Here is a 23,240-nt window from a genome sequence, read left to right on the forward strand (position 1 = left end):
AGAACTCACAGAAAATTGCTCAAATAAAATCTACAAGCAAGACATTCCATGAATTCAATGTTTTAAAATTTTTTAAATGACCATCCTAAGTCTATCTTATATCTTAAAGTCAGGTGTGTAGACTACAGTGGGCTTCCCATCACTCCACCCCAGCCTGAACTCCAGACCCCACAGAAGGCAGAAACCTCAGTATTTTGCCCCCAAAACTATCCCTCAGGGTGTCCCTTTAAAATCTCTAACCCGCAAACTGCTCTGATGCTAGTGCATTTGTGCAAAGTTATTTCATCTATCTCCTATATTAGATGTACCACTGAACCCATGCCTTGTATTTTTCACCTCTCCATTACTCCCTGTAATATACAAAGACAACCTAACTGCAGGGGCCTAACCATACAACACACAAGAAACAACTTCAAACTGTAAAGTTGACAAAGGTAAAACAGTGCAGGAACTCACCAGACTTAATGAGTGAAGTTGCTAGCCCAGATGACCAAACAGTAATAATGAACTATATAATCTCTCTGATAAGGAATTCAGAACAGAGCTGTTAAGGATGCATAAAGAGCTCAAACAAGCAATGGAACGCACTATCAATAAAACAAGAATAGAAATGAGGAAAACAAAAATACAAGCAGAAATTACAGACTAGAAAAACTTGGTGGGTGAAATGAAAAACTCACTGAAAGGCCTCAGCAGCAGAGTAACAGCTGCTGAGGACAGAGTTAGTGAGCTCCAAGATAAGGTGCAGAGAATCTCGAGACAACAGAAGATAGAAAAGTGCCTCAAAAAAAAAATTAACAGATGTCAAGAGAAAATTGGGATGAAACAAAGAGAAATAACATAAGTATCACTGGAATCCCAGAGGGAAGAAAGCTCTGATAAAGAAGCAACTATCAACACTATCATTGCTGAGTTGTTTCCAGAGCTGAAGAGCACATGAATTCAAATTCAGGCAACTCAAAGGTATCAGCTAAAAGAAATCCAAATAAAAATACTCCAAGACACATCCTAATCAGAAGATGAAAACCATCAACAGAGATAGAATACTAAAAACAGCGAGATCAAAGAAGAAAATTGCTTATAAAGAAACATTCTTAAGATTTACAGTAGATTTATCTGACAAAAACACTATGAACCTAAAGACATTGGAGGGATATAGTGAATAAACTCAATGAAATGAATGCCTCACCAAGAATATTTTACCCAGGTAGATTCTCATTCATACTTAAAGGAACAATAAACAACTTCACAGACAAACAACTCAGGAACTTCATAGACACAAAGCATGGTTGCAGGAAAAACTAAATGGTCTACTTATGACAAGACAAGCCCCTCAAACACATCAAATCCCTGCAGAAATATTGAACAAAAACTCAAATCAGTGATTTTTCTCAATGTCAATGGGATAAATATACCAATTAAAAGACAAAGAGTAGCAAGATGGATCCAAAAATTGTACCCAGCATTTTACAGCCTGCAAGAAACACATCTGAGCAGTCAAATCAAACTAGTCTCAAAAATCAAAGGCTAGAAAACAATTCTTCAACACCCTCAAAACAGCTGGGGTGGCATATTAGTATCGACTCACATAGACATCCAACTAAAGATTATAAGACACAGTGAAGATCATTTTTTAATTATCAAGCGATCTGTACTTCAGGAAGAATTCACACTCCTAGTTGTATATGCACATAATGAGGTACTAGCAAAATACTTAAAACAACTACTCAGAGACTTGAAGAAAGATGTTGATAGCAACACAATAATAGTCGGCGATTTCAACACCACTTTATCAACTCTCAATAGATTAACTGGACTAAAGCTCAGCCAGGACATATTTTATTTGAGGGAAAAAATGGAAGAGAGGGGTTTAGTACATATATATATATATATATGTATATATATATATATGACATTTCACCCCCCAATAGCTGAATACACATTTCTTCTCCAAGTACACATGGGACATTCTCCAAGTTAGACTACATGCTGGGACACAAAACATACCTCTATGAAATTAAGAAAATATAGAAATTATTTCAATGATCTTTTCAAGATACTGAAAATAGAAGTTAATCACACACAGAAACAGATTCAAGTCAAACACGTGGAAATTAAACAGCTCTCTGCTGAACAGCCAGTGGCTTAGAGAGAAAATCAAAGATGAAATCAAAAGTTTCCTAAAAACAAATGAGAATGATATCTAAGCACAAAAATTTGTAAGTCTACAACTGTACCTCATGCTGTCTCACTAATAAAAATTAAAAAATTAAAAAAATTAAAAAATGAGAATGAGAACACAAGCTACCAGAACTTGTGGGACACAGCAAAAGCAGTGCTGAGAGGAAAGTTTCTAGCTCTGCAAGCATTAACCAGGAAGGAAAAGAGAGCCCACACTAGTAATTTAATCTCACATCTTAGGATCTTGGAAAATAACCAACAAAAGTAGCCCAAACTAAGCAGGAGGAAGGATATAATGAAACTTAGAGCAGAAATTAATGAGCTTGAGGCCCAAAAAACAATCTGAAAGAGCAGTGAAACAGAGATCTGGTTCTTTGAGAAAATGAACAAGATTGATAAATCACTAACAAGACTCAGAAAGAAAGAAGGAAAAAGAACTCTAATAAGCAAAATCAGAAAGAGGGAAAACCACAAGAGAAATCATAGAAATTCAAAGGATTATCAGAGATTACTTTGAGAATCATTATGGCACAAAACAAGAAAACCTGTAAGAAAAGGATGAATTCCTGGACTCCTATATTCTCTCAAGGCTGACCTGGAAAGATTTGGAATAGTTGAACAGACCTATTACTATTGAGAAAATTTAAATAGTAATCAAAAGTCTCCAGAAAAACAACAGCCCTGGAGCAGATGGATTCACTAATGAATTTGTTTTCAAACCTGTAAAGATGACTACTTCCAATCTTGTTCTTGTTTTTCCTGGAAACCGAAGAAGTAGAAACACTTCCAAACAGTTTCTATGAGGCAAATATTACCCTGATATCAAAAACAGAAACACCCCAATAAAAGAAAATTACAGGCCAATATCCCTGATGAACACAACCGCAAAGATCCTCAACAAAATACAACAAAATACAAGCAAATATAATCCAATAACTCATCCAAAAGATCATACACCACAACCAAGTAAGATTCATCCTGGGGATGCAAGGATGGTTTAACACTCACATGTCAAACAATATATATATACCATACTAATAAAAGAAAAGATAAAAACCATATGATCATATCAATAGATGCAGAAAAAAGCATTTGACAAGATACAGCACCCATTTATGATAAAAAAAAAACTCTCAATAAAATGGGAGTTGAAGGAACTTTCCTCAGTATAGTCGAAGCCATCTACCACAACCCACAGTAAACGTTACTCTCAATGGTGAAAAAGCTTTCTTTCTAAAATGGGAACAAGACAAGGTTGCCCAAGCTCGCCACTTTATTCACTATAGAACTGAAAGTACTTGTCATAGCAGTTAGGCAAAAAAAAGATATGAAGTCATCCAGATAGGAAAGGAAGAAGTCAAGCTCATACTATTTGCAAATTCTCTGATACTATACCTACAAAATCCTCAAGACTGCAAAAATATTCCTAGAAACAATAGGCTTGTGGAGCATGGCTACAGGCACCAGACCTGATAAGATCTGTCCTTGCATAGCAGATAAGACCTGTGCCTGCATAGTAACCAGGTAGGAAGTGTCTAGTTGCATTTTATAAGCACAGGCATCAGGAAGTGGAGGGATGGGTGTTCAAACTTTATGACTGAAAGTGTATCAGAAAGCTCTGTTATTTTGTAGCTTTGTCATGGTAATTCAATAAAAAAAGTTTTTTAAAATTTTTAGTAAAAAGTGCTTGAGAGAGAAAAACAAACAAACCTGGGTCTTACCATGCAAAACATGAGTTCCAGCCTTTTATCTATAACCTCAAACTTTTGTCCAGTTTTATTAAAAAATAATAATTAATTAATTAATTAATTAATGCAATGAAAAGCCTACCCCCGAGCATTATGCAGATTCAATACAATCTTTATCAAAATTCCAACGATGATTTTCAGGGATTTACAATAAGCTTTACTGAAACTAGCATGGAATCATAAAATTTCTCAAATAGCCAAAGTCATTCTGAGAAATTACTTATTATTTTCAAATCTGAGAAATGGGATCTATTATATTTCCTGACTTTTAAAATTATTCTATAAAGCTATACTGATCTTGACAAATATTTTTCAAATATTTGGAAAGATTATTTTTCTTTCTCCCATTAATGAGGCCATCGATATGGTTCATTCATCAATGCCTAAAATAAAATATTAAAGTTCAGGAGGTAAAACCACAATTATTAAAACTATGATACTGAAAAGTTAAAATAGAATTGCAAGTCACGTGAGTGAAACAAAGATGCCTTTTCAACAAATTATATTGGCGAACTAGACAGGCACATGGGGAAAAAAAATTAAACTGGATATGTATTTCACAGCAAACACAAAATTCAACTCAAGGTGACTTGAAGACCCTGAGATTTTGACCAGAACCCATAAAGTACATTGTGAAAACATTGGCAGAACTCTCAGGATATGAACCTCATAGACATCTTCAGTAATTTCACTCCATTGGAAAAGACAATAAAAACAACTAGGTGTATATCAAATTGAAAAAATTTTTCATGGAAAAAGAGTCTTGGGCTAAAATTAAGACATCATACACAGCGGGTAGGGTGTTTGCCTTGCACGCGGCCGACATGGCCTATCAGAGTTTGATTCCTCTGCCCCTCTCTGAGAGCCCGGCAAGCTACCAAGAGTATCTCACCTGCACGTCAAAGCCTAGCAAGCCACTTGTGACATATTCGATATGCCAAACACAGTAACAACAAGTCTCACAATGGAGATGTTACTGGGCCCGCTCGAGCAAACCGATGAACAATGGGAGGACAGTGCTACAGTGACAGTGCTACTAAATTGGAGATAATATTTTCACACTATACATCAGATAAAGGGCTAATACTCAAGATCTATTAAAGCACTCAAAAAGCTAATTGACATAAAAAATCAATAGCTCTCATAAAAAAATCAGAAGAGAATATAGCCATAGACATAATTTAGGGATGAAGGTACTCGTCTTACATGCGGTTCAAATTTGGCATGGGCTCATAAGCATTCCCCATGGAGTGACAACTCCCTCCAAGCACTGTTATGCGAACAAACTCTGAGTACGACTTAGTACTCCGCCCCCCCCCACCGTGGCAAAAAAAAAAAAATAAGAGAGAGCAGTTGAACAAATACTTCCCTAAAGACAAAAAACAAATGTCAGGTAGTCATATAAAAATGTGCTCATCATCACTTGATATTAGGGAAATACAAATCAAAATGACAGTGAGATATCATCTCATGTCTTCAAGAATGGCATATATCAAAAGACTGGCAACAACCAGTGTTGGCAAGATGCGGTGAAATAAGTACCCTTTTATTCACTGTTGGGAATGTCATCTGGTTCAGCGTTTACTGAAAACTAATATGATAGTTTTCAATAAAGAATAGAGCTATCGTCAGACCAGATGACCCATTCTTGGCATCTATCCCTAAAATACAAAAGATTAAGTAAAAAAGATGCATGTACATTTTTGTTTATTATGACACTAAATATAATAGCCAGAATATGTAAACAACCCAAATGTCCAGTGACAGGAGAACAAAGGAAGAAGTTGTAGTATATATGCATATCAGAATATTACACAGCCATAAGAAAAGATGAAATATAGTTCACTGCAACTTGGAGGGAACTGGAGAGTGTCATAATAAGTGAAATTAGTTAGAGGGAGGAGGATAAACACCAGATGGTCTCACTCATCTGTGGAATTTAGACAAACAAAACAAAGGAACAGACGTTTTTGAAAGATGACAAACCCATAGCCTTGTATTATAAAATTCAGATTATGGAACATTCAAGGTGGTGCAGGGTGGGTGGTGGAAGTTGATGGAAAGTAGCAGACTGGTCTAGCAGACTAGAAGTAAAATAAGGACAATGATGAATAGTTCTGCACATTTTGGTAGTTATGAGATGAAGAAATTATGTTAATCAAAATCATAAACATCAGGGCCTGGATAAATAGTACAGTGGGTAGAAAGGGTGCTTGCTTTGTTTGCAGGCTGCCTGGGATTGATCCCTAGAGCCCCAAATGGTCACCTGAACAGTGCCAAGAGTGATTCCTGAGTGCAAGGCCAGGAGTAATCCTTGAGCATTGCTAGATGTGACCCCGAAACTTGAAAAGAGAAAACACCTCAATGTTATTGCAACCATGTTACCTAAACTGTAGGATTTTCAAAAATTCTGAAGTCTGAGAAGACTGTCTTGGCCACAGACCTCCATTATTTTTTCCCAGGTGTGGGGACATTAAAGCTAAAGACTTGAAACAGATAAAATGGAATTTTATCATGGACAAGCAACAAAATATCATTCATGAAATAAGACTGCTACAGTCCTAGACTCCCTTTGGAAGCCAATGCAGATGAAAAAGACAACTGGGAGCAGCAGAGAACCCGCCATAGTTCCTTTCCTCAGGCCTCTGTGGGAAATCTCTGCTAAATCTTTCTAATAACATCAAGCCTGAATTTTTATTCTCCCCGCACAAGAGTTTGAAATGAATTCGCTGTCAGGCAAGAGTGGTGTATTTGTCCCCTATTTCTCTGGGAAATAGCAAATGCCTAAAGACTCCTAATGGTGTTGACAGTTTCCATTTTTAATGGGCAAGTTCGCTGAGTGAAATTTTATGCACATGGGAGAAAGGAAATTAGAAATTCTGAGGTAGATTAGCCACTGTCAGGAGTGACAATCCCCCCCTCAGCTTCCCCAACAGATGACATAGATATGTATCTTCGTTAATGCTGTAATTGGTACCTGGAATCTGTTCAAAAATACTGTTTACTTTGAAACGGGGTGATTGTTGAATTCAGAAGTTCCTTGGTCTGCAAGATGCTCATGCAATCCAAATATAAAAACTGTCAGTTAAACATCTCATGAAAAGCTGTACCTTATACTAATCCAAGGAAACATGAACAAGCGCTTGAGGGGATGAAAATCCACAATATGCTTCAGTAGCTAACCACTTACAAAAACATTAACATTCCTGGACAGGGTTGTTCACAGAGTTTCTAAAGTAACTTAGGAGCTATCAGGATTCAATTCTTAACAGCCTCCAACACAGTAGGGGGAAAATTGTCAGTCACCAGCCTCCAGTATTTATGAATTATTAATGTTGGCTTTCTGGGTATTTTTTCAAGTTTTGCTTTTGTGTGTGTGTTCAGCTGAGTAATTCAATAGACTGATGGAGACATGAATAGATATGCTAAGTAGCACCGGGGTTAACCTTTAAAGTTCGTTAAAGCTGTCAACTTTCAATGAAATATTTTCACGTTCTTTTTTTTACCCTGCGAACTGGAATATAAACATTATTTGTACACTGGGATCAGAGGTGCTTGGGAAGAAAGGAGACTCCACCCTGGCATCATTTTTTAAATCAAGACATTAATGGATTCAGCAAGAGAGGCACCTTTTAAAATAGGTCTTATGTTAACCATGCCATCAGAAAATATTCACCGTCTACCTTTATTACAGTGTTTTCAATTAAAAATGTCACCTCCTTATTGTTGCAAAAACACTTAAAAATTGGATACAATGGGTTTATGCAAAGGATAGGGTTTTGGAGAGTGAAAATGAAGATCAGGGGAGAGTGTGACATCAGTGTGTGGGTTGCAGAAAGGAACAAAAAGCACAGCTCACATCTATGGTAAAGATGGAACACAAAGCTGACAACCTTTTGTCAAAACAGGAATTCTTTTTGAAGTAACAGAGAAATAAGGAGGACCCTAATTAAACCAATTAGGAAGTTTTCACAATCTTTAATGATTTTGTGTTTATATTTGTTAAACAAGCTTCCAGAATAGTGAGAATCGTCTTGCTCTAAAATTTTTACTGCTATTCCTTAGCCATAAAGTTCTCTACTTTTTTTTTTTTGCAGAGGTCTGACTGTCTTATGAAATCATCTTTGTCACCTAATATTACATGTCAGGGCTCTCCCACTGTCCTTTCTAATGGCAGTGCATTTCTACATTCTTCTTTTATCTCGGTGCCAATCAGAACAAGAATCAAGGAAATATGAAATGAGAAAAAGAAGATATGTGTCTTCACAAAATCTTTAACTGCCCACCAGCTTGCATTGATTCTTTTATGAAGGTGACAGAATAAGAAAGCTCCCTATTTGTGATGAGCAGCAATAAATGTTGTAATAAATTTACTATCTCAACCTGCCTCTGAAGAGATCTCTATTCTTCCATCCTTTCCCTTCTAAATTTCTTTGAGAAAGGCAAGAAAGATAAGAGAATGTTTTTATCAGACTTCATAATAGCAAAGAAAAAAATTAAGCAAAGAAACTTTGAATTGCTTTTCGTTGTCCTAACACTCTTAGAAATATTTTATTTTACCTAGAAATTCATTCTCAAATAAAAGAAATCCAGGTCATTAGAACTGTAGAACTGTAGCACTGTCCTCCCGTTGTTCACCGATTTACTCGAGCAGGCCCAGTAACATTTCTGTTGTGAGACTTATTGTTACTGTGTTTGGCATATTGGATATTTCACAGGGAACTTTCCAGACCCTGCCATGCGGGCGAGATACTCTCAGTAGCTTGCCGGGCTTTCAAGAGCAGCAGAGGAATCGAACCCAGGTCAGCTGGGTCAGCCACATGCTAGGCAAATGCCCTACCGCTGTGCTATCGCTCCATTACTCAAACCATATCTAATTTCCATAGTAATTTATGACTGCAAGTAAATGCCCCAAATATAGAGTACCCAAAGTACAAACCCAATATCATAATGATATGAACCCATTTTGTATCATTACCTTTAGGGTGGATACCAGCACTGAAGAATAGTTTTGCGATCTTGGAGTTTTATTTATTTCACACATATCTTTCAAGGCTATTTTCTTTTTATCTCTTCATTTCTGATATTTGTCTTTTATTATCATTTATAGCAGTATATTGGAGACAGTTTTAAATTATTAATATGCTTTGCTTATTTTGTATTTTCAAACACATGTCCTAGAGCACCCATCTGCTTTTGAGAGATGTGTTGAAGAGAGGAAAATCAAAATAAAGACTGATGTAATATTCAGCATCTGACATATGAAATAGGATTTAGCAGAAAGTCAATAAGCTTAAGAGTCATGCATTTTTTAGAAAGAACAGATATATTCAAAATACTTTTATTTCCTCCTTCAGTACATCAAGTCCTGAAGAATCCATTCTCATTGAGATCTTAGAGTTGAGAAAATCCCATTCCATCTCTGAATGTGATGGCAGGAAATCTCTTGTTCAATCATGAAGATTAAAATGTAAGTAGAGAGAAACAAAACCCTCCCCATTGCTGGCTTGGGGGAATTATAGGAAGCAGAAGGGAAATAATTAAATAAGATTCAATTTATTTTTATCTGGTGTCCCCTAATTTCCCTCTCTCTGATCTTTGCTCAGAGACAGTGATTTATTCTATGAAAATTCGTAACTGGTAAGGAAGGGATTCTTTCTTGACTTGGCTTTCCCTTTGAAACTTTCATGAAGGAAGATATGACTATAAGATGTGTTAAACAAACATTCATCCTAATTATAACAGCAGGCTATGTATTAGATCGAGAAGGACCAGGCTGGAACTTCTGAACTGACTTTGTGTCCCTTTCTTTGTGTGCGAATATCCAGCAAAGAACCTGTCAGACTGATGTGGAGCCTGCTACACTGGACCAAGGTGACCTTAGAGACTGGAATTTAACAGCATGGGAAATGGGCAATGGGGAAAAACATTATAAAAACGAGTCTGACCCCAGTAAGCACCCATAAGCAGAAAAAGGTAGTGATCCTTTCAACCTGTCTACCCACTATCATGTATAGGAGAACTATTCTAGGATATTAAAGAAGTTAAAGAGACATATTAAAAACAATTTCACCTAAGAGGAAGAAAGATACTTCCTAAAAGAACAGTTATATTGTTTTTATTAAACCAACCTTTATTTCTATTTTTATTCTTTTCCTGTTTACTCTAATCTTTTTCAAGAAGGGTTTTATAATTAGCTCCTCATCTGATGCTTTTGAACCTTCAGTTTAAACACCATTGGTCAACTTTCTAGTGATCTTTGTAGAAATAAAAACTAAGTTAATCTCTGGGTTAATTAATCATGAGAAAAACAAATATTCTTGGTAGCTAAATTGGTCATAAATTTCTCCCAAGTGTCCTCTTAGCATAAAGCCTGTGCAATGTTTTCATTAACAACCTTTCAGGAGACACATAAATGTTCTTATTGTTTGTTCTTTTGGAACATTCTTTGCTCTCTGCTAAATGACACCTTAAAAATACAGTGTATTAGGCACTATATAACATTGAATTAATACTATACATCAGAGTATTCCACTCATATATGGAGCTTGGTCCATAAGTGAGGTTTAGGATAATTGGTAGAACTGGGGAAAGAAATGATCCGTGATAAAATTGTTTTGTGAATCTTTCAGCTTGCTTTTTGTGACTTAGTGGGTAACTAGGTCTCACTTCAAGACGCTGTTCATTGTGAGACTAACTTATGTCACTTGTTAAATATAGACATATTGTATTCAGATACTAGAGATTCACTTTATGTCCTTTAATGAAAATAAAGTCCTGCAAAAACATCTAACAATGCTTTGTCTACTAAGCCTGTAATAACAAAATATCACAAACTGGGTCTCTTAAGTAACTGACATTTTCTTACAATCATGAAATTTGGAAGTTCAGGGCCAAATGTTGGCAAGGTTAGTTTCTTCTGAAGCCTCTTTCCTGGATTTGCAGATGAGCACCTTCTCTTCACATAGTCTTCCCCCTGCGTATTTCTGTGTCCTAATCTCTTCTTAGGAGGATGCCAGTCAGACTGGATTAGGACTCATCCATTTGACCTCATTTGACCTCAATTATCTCTTTAATGGTCTATGTCCAAATACAATCAGAAGCTGAAGTACTGAGGGCAGGGGGTTAAGAATGTCAGTGTGTGAATGGGGAATGGAGAAGCACAATTTAGCCCATAACAAATGCTTAAACAGGGTTGGAGCAATAGAACAGGGGGTAAGGCATTTGCTTTGCACACGGCCAACGCGGGTTCGATTGCCAGCATCCCATATGGTCCCCTGAGCACCACCAGAGGTAATTCCCGAGTGCAGAGCCAGGAGTAACCTCTGAGCATCACCAGGCGTGACACAAAACTCCAAAAAGAAAAAAACCCAAATGCTTAAACAGGAGATCGGAATGCTGGCCGCATGGGTAAGCTCAGGGCTGAGCACACTCCTCATAGTCATGCCAATAGTATTGCATTGAAGGATATTAAGTGTCTCTATACCCATTGGGATTAATAATGATTTATTGATCCATGTGGAAATTTATTCAGGAGTTTGTCAAATGTCCAGTCTCGTATCTGGGATGGGCTGAAGTTAGCCTACCTGAACTCAAGGACTAAGAATATAAGAAAAACATGCACACAGTTTGCATGATTTGAGCACAAAGGTATCAACTGAGTGTGGTGTTGGAGGATAAAACCAGATCCACTCCTGTCTTCAAGTCAGGTCTCCAGGTCTGACACACTGTCATGTCCTCATGTCCACTAACATGTGTGGCCTTTGGAAACTGGAGGATGCTTACTAGGTATACACAACTACCTACTGTCCACTACACTTTCCTACAACCTAGTACGTCCCCTCTTCCAAATTTTCTTAGAAGAGTGCTCAATAAATTGTATGTTCCAAGCTCATAAATTTGGATCCAGTCATGCCATCTCTAACTTCCCAGAGTCTTGTGTCTGAAATTTGCTTTGCATTTATAGGTTAGGGAGCACACCCCATCAGACCAGTGTCAGTTATTCTCAAATAGTTTGTGCATTTCACAAAGGGTCTCTATACTAAGGGCCCCTCCTTGTCTACATTTATCCAACTCTCAAGAAGTGAATCCCAGCTACTATGTGCAGTCTTCTGAAGCATTCTTACAGGTGGTGTGAATATGTGTGTTTGTGTGTGTGTAACTCATTCCTAGTTCATACTCCTAAGGCTATCCAAGAGTTATGAGGAAATTTATAAAATTTTATTTTATCTGGCTCCAGAATCACAAGGACTTAATGCAGAGCCCAGCAGCTTGCAGCAGAAAAGTGAATGGACTATGCGTTAATCCATGCCACCATGCCTGCCCGGGAGGGAAAGGGTGTTGCTCCTTTCCACCTTTTTTCCTCTGGACAGCAAGATGGCAGCTGCCTCGGAGCTTTTTGGAAAGCCAGGTATGAGCTGGTTGTGACAGCACAACTGAAACCTCATGGGAAAGAGGGCATTCCTGGCTTGTCCTTCACGCCCTACCAAGGTCACGAGTTGCCCCCCACGAGCAGCTCTCTGGCACGGCCATGGCTCCAGAGCCACAGAAATCAATCTCATAATTATCTGACTCTCGGCAGAAACACTTCCAGGCTTAATAAGTAAAATATTCAGAAATCCAAAATCGTGCGGCCGCAATAGTGGCCACGTGACATTATTTGGTTCTTGTAACCAGCTGTAGAAAGCAAATTATTTCACAATGCCTTTTCAGCATGTCTGATTTGAGGGTGTAAACTCTAAATAATAATGGTGATGGAGGATTACTCCATAGCTTAGAGGCCAGCCGGGCATTCCAGGGGAAAGGGCAGCCCAGATAGAGAAGGGAGCACCAAATAAAGGGTGTTTGGAGGATCCTACCAGGAGGGGAGATGCATGTCGAAAGTAGACTATGGACTGAACATGTTTGCCACTCAATGCCTCTTTTGCAGACCACAACACCCAAAAGGAGAGAGAGAACACAAGGGATTGCCCTGCCACAGAGGCAGGGGGGATGGGGGGATGGGGGGGGGGGGGATATTATCCATGGTGGTGGAAAATGGGCACTGGTGGAGGGATGGGTATTTGATCATTGTATAATCGAAACCCAAGCACAAAAAATTGTAAATCTACAATTGTACCTCATGGTGTTTCACTAATAAAATAATAATAATAATAATAATAATAATAATGGAGAATCTTTTGTCCAAACATTGAATCTAATCAAAGCAGATAGAGTGTTAACTAGAATTCATCTGCCTCACAGGCATTGGGAGGGTTGGGAGGGGGTATATTGAGGTTCTTGGTGGTGAAAAATAAGTACTGGTGAAGGGAAATGTGTTTGATGATTGCATGACCGAGACTTAAACCTGAAAGCTTTGTAACTTTTCCCACAGTGATTCAATAAATAAATACAATTTTAAAAAAATTATTTTATCATTTTAATTTGAAAAGCACAAATAGAAAAGGAAAAATATCCTTCTTACCAAGGATATCTGTGCTTTTGCTTTTCTTAATGTAACAACTACCATTTTGTCAGCAGAAAGCAGAACTACAGAATTGTGATAGCTGGATGAAGCTGTTGCTGCAACTACTGTAAATAGGTCAGTGAGATGCATTCGAGAAGTAAGCTAGATGAAACTAAGGTAGACAAACTGGACTTCAGAGGGACAGATTAGAATTTGTACCTGCTTTCACTCTTTTCAATCCTATTGCCTCAGATCATCTATAGGAAATATTGCATGGATGTGTGGCCCAGGATTCCAAAAAGCTGAAGCAGCAGACATAAGAGGTGCTGGGGACGGTCAGGGCCTGAACACACCCCACAGCAGCAAGGTGTGTGGGCACATCAACTACAGATGTGTTTGCTACCCCTTCCTGGAATGCTCCAGTATCCGAAAAACAACAAAAATTTCTTTGGCTCAACCATGGCCCGTCAAAATTGTATGGAATTTCCGAGTGATCAATTTGAACCAGAAAACATAAAGCCAGTTCTGGGGAATGTAGTTCCACTTTGCTACACCAGACTTGATAAGTCACCGATCTTAGAAAATGCACATTATTAATTTGGTTATGAAGTTCTTATCTGCTATTTTCTCCACAGGGGCTTCCTCCAGAGGTGTTCAGAAGACTCAGAGTCAGTTCCAACAATTCTTAGCTTCCTGTCCACTTTCTAAACTATACCGTACACAAGACGCCATATTAAGGTTCTACAAAATACATACTTTAAATACAACAAAATTATATATATAATTTATATTTATATTTATATTATATTAAAAAAATCTCAGGGCTAGGACGAAGAAGACGTTACTGGCACCTGCTCGAGGCAATCGACGAACAACAGGGTGGTCGTGATCGTGATATATTTATATATATATTTGGGCTGGAACGATAGCTCGGTAGTAGGGCATTTGCTTTGCACGCGGCTGACCTGGCTGACCCAACTTTGATTCCTCCGCCCCTCTCGCAGAGCCCGGCAAGCTACCGAGAGTATCTCGCCTGCACAGCAGAGCCTGGCAAGCTACCCATGATGTACTCGATATGTCAAACACAGTAACAACTAGTCTCATGATGGAGATGTTACTGGGCCCACTCGAGCAAATTGATGAACAATGGGAGGACCGTGACAGTGATATATATTTGCTTTTTGGGTCAAACCCAGTGATGCACAGGAGTTACTCCTGGATCATGCACTCAGGAATTATTCCTGGTGGTGGTGGTCCTCCTGGAGGACCATATGGAATACTGGCAATCGAACCCAGGTCGGCCGAGTGCAAGGCAAACACCCTACCCGCTGTACTATCACTCCAGCCCCAAAACTGTATATATCTTAACTAGCGATTAAATATAGGTCAATTTCTTTGGCTGGAAAGAATTATTAACATTATGTAGACTAAAAGTCACTTCCTACCCCCGCATGTCAAACTTTGTACTATTCGATACAGTTTGTGCAGTGTTTCCCATGAATTCTTACTTTAAACATCTAGTCCAAACTCAATCATGCAAATCCCAAGCCTCTCTAAGCCACGATGTAATACCTCATAAACCTCAGGTTCTGCCCACCTGGAACTTTTATAGGTTTTAATTAATTTATTTATTTATGGTGTTATGGACCAAACCTGGTAGTGCTCAGGGATCATTCCTGGTGCTCAGGAGACCTCATAGGGTGTTGGCGATGGTGTCAGCAGCATGCAAGGCAAACGTCCTACCCATTTTCCAGCCCCTTCAACATTGTAAATGAAAAGAAAGAAAATTACATAAAGTCGTTTCATTTTTTGTCATCTAAAGCACATATATGTGACACTGAGAAGCTGAATTTAAGGTCTCACCGGTGGTATTTATTACTGGCAATCAGGACTCATGCTCTCTCTCTCTCTCTCTCTCTCTCTCTCTCTCTCTCTCTCTCTCTCTCTCTCTCTCTCTCCATACACACAACACACACACATCATGTACAATACTAACTCAGGGTTTTGATTTGTCTTTTACCTTTCACATTATTTAGCTATCAAAAATCCAAAAGCCTCAAGATGATTAAAGTTTATCTGTATTATCTTGTTGTTTGGAGCACTCAGTCTTAGAAAAAAGCTGAATTTGCTTCGGTATGCCTTAGAAACATGTTTTGCCAAATAGGAGGAATACTTGGCATTTAAAACATAGCCAAGTATTACCAAGGATCCAAAGCACCAGAGAAGTGTAACTTTTGCCCACCATTTTTTCTGTTACAAAGTTTAGAATAAAATACTGGGGAAACTTATAAATATCAATTTTTCAAGAAATATACTAGACACATAGGAGCATGAGACAAACATTGCTTCTACAAAAAGACTCATGCCTAGTTCATACTCCTAAGGATAAGCAAGAGTCATGAGGAAATTTATAAAATTTTATTTTCTCATTTTAATCTGAAAAGTACAAATAGAAAAGGAAACATATTTATTTCTATTTGAAAAAGTGCCACATTCTTGACCTCTCACAGAACACTCTGTGTTATCTTTCTTTTCACATTTTTTGCTGGTTCTTCAAACTTTAAAAGCCTTTAATATTTAAATAGTAAGAAGAATGCAACAGAAGATAATTATCTTAAATTTAAATCTGTATCGATGGGATATTGATTTACATAAACTTTAGTAATTATTGTATAGAAGTCCATTTTTATTGCTTGTGTATTTGTTTGGTGGGGGGCAGACCTGGCTGTATTTGGGGCATACTCCTGTTTCTGCACCCAGGAATCGCTTTTTGCAGGGCTCAGGGACCATTTGGGGTAACAGGATAGTGCCTGAATCAACCATGTGCAAAGCAAGGACTCTACCCACTTCACTATCTCTCCCTGGAAACATGCTTCTTTGCCTCTGACTAGCTTTAGTCATCTCCATTGTACTCTCCTGCACAAGCTTATTCTGTCATCAGTGAGAGCTACTGAAAGTTCCTGAACTACTCATGTTTGTTCCATTCTGCTATGTACTACTTTATTTTTCATTTTTATTCCCAAATCATGATTATGTCACATAAATTTCACCAATATAAACCTAAGACAAATCCAGGAGCTCTGAAAGAATAAATCATCTTCAATTACTGTTTAATTTATCTTCAAATATTTAATTTAGTCATCGTTGCTACATATCTTTTTCTTTGATAATTTTGGTTTCTATATAACTGCATTTTGTGTTTGAATATCATACTTATAGTGCTAAAATTCTAGGTTTCTGAAAAATCAGGGTACCCCTTCTATGGACATGTTTAAGACACCTATTCATTAATGATATGGTGAGTAATACAATTAATTGTCCAATCGAATAGTTAAATAAGACTCATTAAGATTATGCAAATAAACAATATGAATAAAGTTTACATCGTAATACTGGAATTTTTCTCCCTAGAATGTGGAACTTGGGGATTGATCTTTAGTTCACACATTTAATTTTGAAATAAATAAGTTGCTACATACCATAGTAGTTCTGGATGTACAGGGATCCCCAAGAAACAATAAAACTGTCAACACAAACTAACAACAACTAAAAACAGGGTAGCAAATAGGACATGAGAGTTATATGAGAAAAGGTCAAGAGGTTTGAGTCATGAGAAAGGAAGATAGGCTTTGCCATCCAAACTGAACACACTTCACAAGTGCATTAGGCCTCTAAGACTTATCCCAGATGGTGGAAAATAGCGTGGGAGACAGATAAATGTCACTGATGGAGGAGTCAGTGATGACAAAGCAAAGCCAAGACTGGAATTGAGATCAGAGAACAAGTAGAAAATTAGGAATGGAAGAAAGTAGAAACCTGGAAACTGGAGCAATGAGAAGAGAAGAAGAGACATGGGTGACATAAAGCTAAAGGTGGGGACCAAGAAATGGCTGGGAGCACTGGGAATTGCAGAAAGTTCAGGGTCAACACACATGGCACTTTGGCCCTCCAGGATCACCTAATTCACAGTTAACACTCTCTACCTGCTTTTGGATGCAAGCTAGTCAGACACAGACAACAACTAAATCTCAGAACTGCAAGTGAGTCTCACTAACTGCAAGTTAAGCAGTTAGACTCTGCATAAACTAAAAAGATGTGGGAAAATAATGACCACGTTCTTCCTTTCTGTCTGAATTGTCTAACTCTAAATTACATTTCTGTATTCTTTTAAGGGTTTAAAGAAGATACATATATATATATATATATATATATATTCATCAATCTATACATATACACATACACACATATATGTAATTTGAAACATAATTTGCACATGCATGATATGCAAACTTCTTGTTCAAAGAGTAGACAACCAAGATCAACTAAACCAGTTTTTCTCAAGATGAATTATACTGCCTTCCCCGTTCCATGCTGCCCTGCCTTCCCCCAGAACAACCCCAGGGTACTAGAAAGTTTCATGATGCATGTATAAATTTCCTTGTGGCTACTGAGTGATTTTTTCTTTTTCTGAAAAATGAACAGTCAGCCAAATAAGTTTAGGAAGCTCTAAAAATTATGAGAAAAATATACATTGCAAATATTTCTTACAAAATACTGTATGAAAAGCCGGACAAGGACTAGGGCATAAAAAATGCTGTTTGCGGTACAAAATTTAAGGAAAAGCTTTTTCCTGCAAAAATCCTGGCAATCTAAAAAGAAAATTTTCATGCAATGTATTTTAAAAGAGGAATCTAAAACTACCTATGATTGGCAAATCATCAAAGTGTATGTGAGGAACAAAATAACAGAATTTTAAATAAACATCGGATTTCACTCTCACCTCTTTCTTCTCAACACTCCTCTCGGATATGAATTACAGAGGGTCTTGGAGCCTCTGTTGATTTTTAATATGAAAGAAAGTGTCTCATCTCACTCTTATTTTGGCCCTTTCTTGATGTTTTGATAAAAGAATAGATCACTTTGTTTGTTTGTTTGTTTTGTTTGTTTGAGGCCCACAGCTTGCAGTGCTCAGGGCTTACCCCTGTGTCTGCGCTCAGGAATCACTCCAGAAGGTCTCAGAGGATGGTATGGGGGAGTAGGATGGCTGTACCATTCTATGACCTCCAAGGACTTGGTCACTCTTAAAAGTCTTTCTAAGTCTGCCTTTTTCTGATTCCCCTGAATTCTGAGAATCTACAGCATCCAAAGCACTACATTATTAGGTTTCAGAAATACTCCAATCTTCCTGTCCCTGGATACTTTGGGTAGCAGAGATCTAGTGCCCTTGCTCTGGATATAGACCTAACATTATTAAATTTTGCTGATGTAACAAGGCCTGAGCCCCTTCTTTTCCCAACAGTCATCACTCCGAAGGAACCAGGGCCCGCTGTCTTAACTCTCATTATGGCACCAATATCTACCATAGTTCCTGATACACAACATATACCAAATAAACACTATTGAATGTGAGCAAGGATCTCCAGCTTGTATTTCACTCAGAGGTGGATAAAAGAGAGACAACGCAGCTTCCAAGTTCAGTAAAAAATATATAATGGTATGTGAAGAAATAAATTAATGGAAAAATTGAAATTTTAAAAATATGGATTCTGAAGGTCTAAATAACTTTTTAAAATATCAGTAAATATACATATGGCACATTCATATAGAGCACGAACTGTTTGTGGAAGTTCTATAGGGAAGTGAACTATAAAAGCACAGCACTGTAGCATTGTAGCACTGTCCTCCCATTGGTCATTGATTTGCTCAAGCGGGCCCAGTAATGTCTCCATTGTGAGACTTGTTGTTACTGTCTTTGGCACACCAAATATGTCACGGGTAGCTTGCCAGACTTTTGCTGTGTGGGTGAGATACTCTCAGTAGCTTGCCGGGCTCTCTGAGTGGGGTGGAGGAATCTAACCCGGGTTGGCCCTGTCGGCCATGTGCAAGGCAAACGCCCTACCTGCTGTGCTATTGCTCCAGTCCATAAAAGCACAGAACATTTTAAATTTATTGTGATTTGTTTATACACTTTTAAAAGGGTGAAATGATTAGGTAGAAAGTTCATGTATTTGTCCCACAGTTCTCTTCTGATGTGCCTAAGGAGCATTTCTTTAATAAATGGGATAATTGGCAAAATTCATCCCAAAGTTGGCCGAATGAAAACATTCTCTATAAAATCAAGTATCACAAATTATGGTGCATTCCACTTTAACCTGCTGAGCTTTCAAATATCTGGAGGATTTTACATAAGTGTTGAAGAAATGATATTGCTTCAAATTCTATTATTACAATCAGGAACAATAACACTTTTCCTCTTAAGTGTTCTGGAGTCAAATGTTCTGCTCGTGTTTGTCAGCCTGGAGCTATTCCCAAGACAGAGAAATCACAGGAGCTATCACAAATGAATACACAGTCTTTCCCTTAGACTTTTGGCAACTGCACTGACTCACAGCAAATAAATGTCTCCATGTGACCTTTGTATTGTATTAGTGCATTTGCTCCTCTTTTGTTTAATTGTTGTTGTTTTTGTTTTGTGTTTTAGGACCACAGTCATTAAATGCTCAGGGCTTAATCCTGACTCAGGGACCACCTTGGGAAACCATAGGGGATGCCAGGAATCAAACCTGCGTTTGTTTCGTGCAAGGCAAATGCCCTATCCACTGTACTATTGCTTGGGCATTTGCTCCTCTCTCTGTTCTACATTGTGCATTCCATGTTTCTACACACTTTGATTGACCAGTGTCACACCCATGTTGAACCTTCTGTTTGTGGGACGTCCCAAGTAGAGTTCTGGGGATGTTGAGATGGCTCCCAGCAGTACCTGACCAGCTTGAACCAGGTTAGTGGTTCAATGCAAGACTCCCAAATGCAGTGTCACTTGTGTCCTTGCAGTGTTAGAAACCACCAAGGCACCCCAGTCAGTGCTCAGGAACTTCCAGAGCTACATCTGGTGGTATTAGGAGACCATATGGTGCCAGGTCTGGTGCATGTAGGCATGAGTGATAACCACTGTACTATCTCTAAGCTCCCCCATGTTGAATTTTCTCTCCTCTTGACCCTTCTCTGAGGCTATAATACTGCTACAGTGAGCCCTGTGCACTCACCTCATACCTCCACTGATTATTCACTTGATGCTTTAAAATAAAGTTGCAAAAGTAAGTCTCTTAGGCCTGATCTCTTTTATATAGTCATATTTGAGGTATTCTTGGGTGCAGAAGGTATGGAATAAGCTGATTGATCAAACCTAAGCCTTAGACTTATATAGAGAGTGAGGGGGAAGGAAGAGTGTTACAAACAACCTTCCCCTGCCCCAAGCAGTGGAAACTGAAAGCTATAGGGACAGTATCGTGTCAAGGAAACTCAAAATGCTATTAACAGACCAATAGAGTAGATACTAGGGAATTTAAAACAATAAATAAAACAGAAGACCTTGTTATAAATGGGAAGACAATGTGGCATGCTTAAAGCAAAAAATAACTCAGGAGTGACAGAGGCAGAATAAAACCATGAAGAATATCTCACATATCTTACATGTGGGATATAAAGAAACATAGTGAGGAAATAACAAATGGTCAGAGGCAACAGAACATGATAACTGACCACGGAATTGAGCTTGTCATAGTCCTACTTGGGAATTGGTGAGCTGGGGGAGGAGGGTTCGAGACTCTGAGACAATAGTAGAGGGAAGTAGACACTGGTGGATAGTGTGGTGTTGGAACATTGCATGTTTGAAAACCTATCATTAATAGTATTATAAATTCAGAGTGCCTCTTAACGTTTTAAAATATACAGTAAAAATTGGGCTGGAGCTATAGCACAGCGGTATGGCATCTCCCTTGCACACAGCCAACATGGCCGACCCGAGTTCGATTCCTCCGCCCCTCTCGGAGAGCCCGGCAAGCTACCGAGAGTATCTCGCCTGCACGGCAGAGCCTGGCAAGCTCCCCGTGACGTATTCGATATGCCAAACACAGTAACAACAAAGTCTCCAATGGAGATGTTAGTGGGCCTGCTCGAGCAAATCGATGAACAACGGGAGAACAGTGACAGTGACAATAAAAATTAATTTAATTTTAACTATATCAATAAGAACTAGTTGCCTAGTGATAATTGCAAAAAAAAAGTCTTTTGATACTTCTAATCTAGGTGAATATAGTCACCTTTTTAGAGGTACATTACAATAAAGTACTAAACATGACAAAGATGAACCTTTGTGTATAAAATAGACTTTTGGGGACAGAGAAGTAGCATAGCTGGTAAGTGACTTTCTTAGCATGTGGCTGATCCAGAGTCAATTCCCGACACCCCATCTGGCCCCCTTAGCACTGCCAGAGTGATCTGTGTGCAGAGCCAGAAGTAAACTCTGACCATCATGCTGCAGAGATGCCCCAAACTTCACACAAGGCTGTCACATTTTCACATTTTGGAAAACCCAGAGGGAAGCGGGTGAGTCCCCCCACCATACCCAGAAGAGCCCCAGCAGCTGAAAACCTCCAAAACCCAATCTCTACAGGCTCAAATTAGTCTGATACATGAGTGAAGATGCTGAAAATCCCAGGTATGCAGAACTTGTGACCAAAGAATGCAGTCTTGCATGGAGATGGGAATGGAGTCAGGAATGGGTGCTCTCCTACACCTCCCTGTGCTTCTGGTAACCTGGCAGTCATGCCCATGAACTGCTTCTGGTGTCATGTAAGCTCATTAATGGCCATGATCCAGAGACTCACAAATAAATCTACCAGAAGAGAGCAACATGAGAGCAACACACCACAGAGATGCCTCCAGACTCCAAAGTCATCATCCAGCTAAAAAATTGTTTTAATTAACCTCAGATCTATCATTGTATTTAAAATTTTAGAATTCCTGGAGTGATATCTCATATTCTACATCACTGATGTGCAAGAGTAGCACACCACATTTGTTGGGGTGTAAAATAGAAGGCAACCAATCTCGGTTAAAAAAAAAAATATATATATATATATATACATATACATATGAGCACACAAGGCTAAACATTTAACAACATGTTAGTAATCTTTTATTCTTGGATTTAATGGTTTCAGGGTGAAATACAACAATCTTCACACTTTCCTATCAGGAAACATTTCTTTGAATCATGTTAGGAAGGTGGGCTGGAGCGATAGCATAGCGGGTAGGGCGTTTTCCTTGCACGCAGCCAACATGGCCGACCCAAGTTTGATTCCTCTGCCCCTCTCGGAGAGCCCAGCAAACTACCCAGAGTATCTAGCCTGCACAGCAAAGCCTGGCAAGCTACCCGTGACATATTCGATATGCCAAACACAGTAACAACAAAGTCTCATGATGGAGATGTTACTGGGCCCGCTCGAGAATATCGATGAACAATGGGAGGACAGTGACAGTGACAGTGACAGTTAGGAAGATAGTCATATCAAGCAATACAAAATTATTTAGTTCCTGCTTTGAGGGCAGGCTTTGGGAGGTCGGGGTGGAAACATTCAAAATTTGATGGTGGGAAGGTGTAATGGTGGTGGGATTGGTATTGGAATATTAAATGTAATCAATTACTGTGAACAACTTTATAAAAATAAAATTAAATTTAAAAAAAAAGAAGCAAACTCTGAGTACTACCAGTATGGCTCTAAAACAAGACTGAAGCAAACACCACAAAAAAATACAAAATGAACCATAAAAATCTTCAAAAGAATCTTGAGGGTCAGAGAATTGTGTAGGAGATAAGGCATTTGTGTGACATGAAACCAATCCCAGTTCAATGCCCAGCACTGCAAATGTTCTTCTGCACATTACCAGGAGTGACTCCTGAGCACAGAGTCAAAAGTGTGCTATGAGCACAGCTGGGTCTGGCCCAATACTAATGCCCAACCCCAAAAAGAAAATGTGAAAAATCTCAAAAATTTGAAAATTGAACAACATACTGTAAAACACTA

The sequence above is a fragment of the Sorex fumeus genome, unplaced genomic scaffold, assembly GCF_029834395.1.
Source record: "Sorex fumeus unplaced genomic scaffold, SorFum_2.1 ptg000038l, whole genome shotgun sequence".
NCBI classification, from domain to species: domain Eukaryota; kingdom Metazoa; phylum Chordata; class Mammalia; order Eulipotyphla; family Soricidae; genus Sorex; species Sorex fumeus.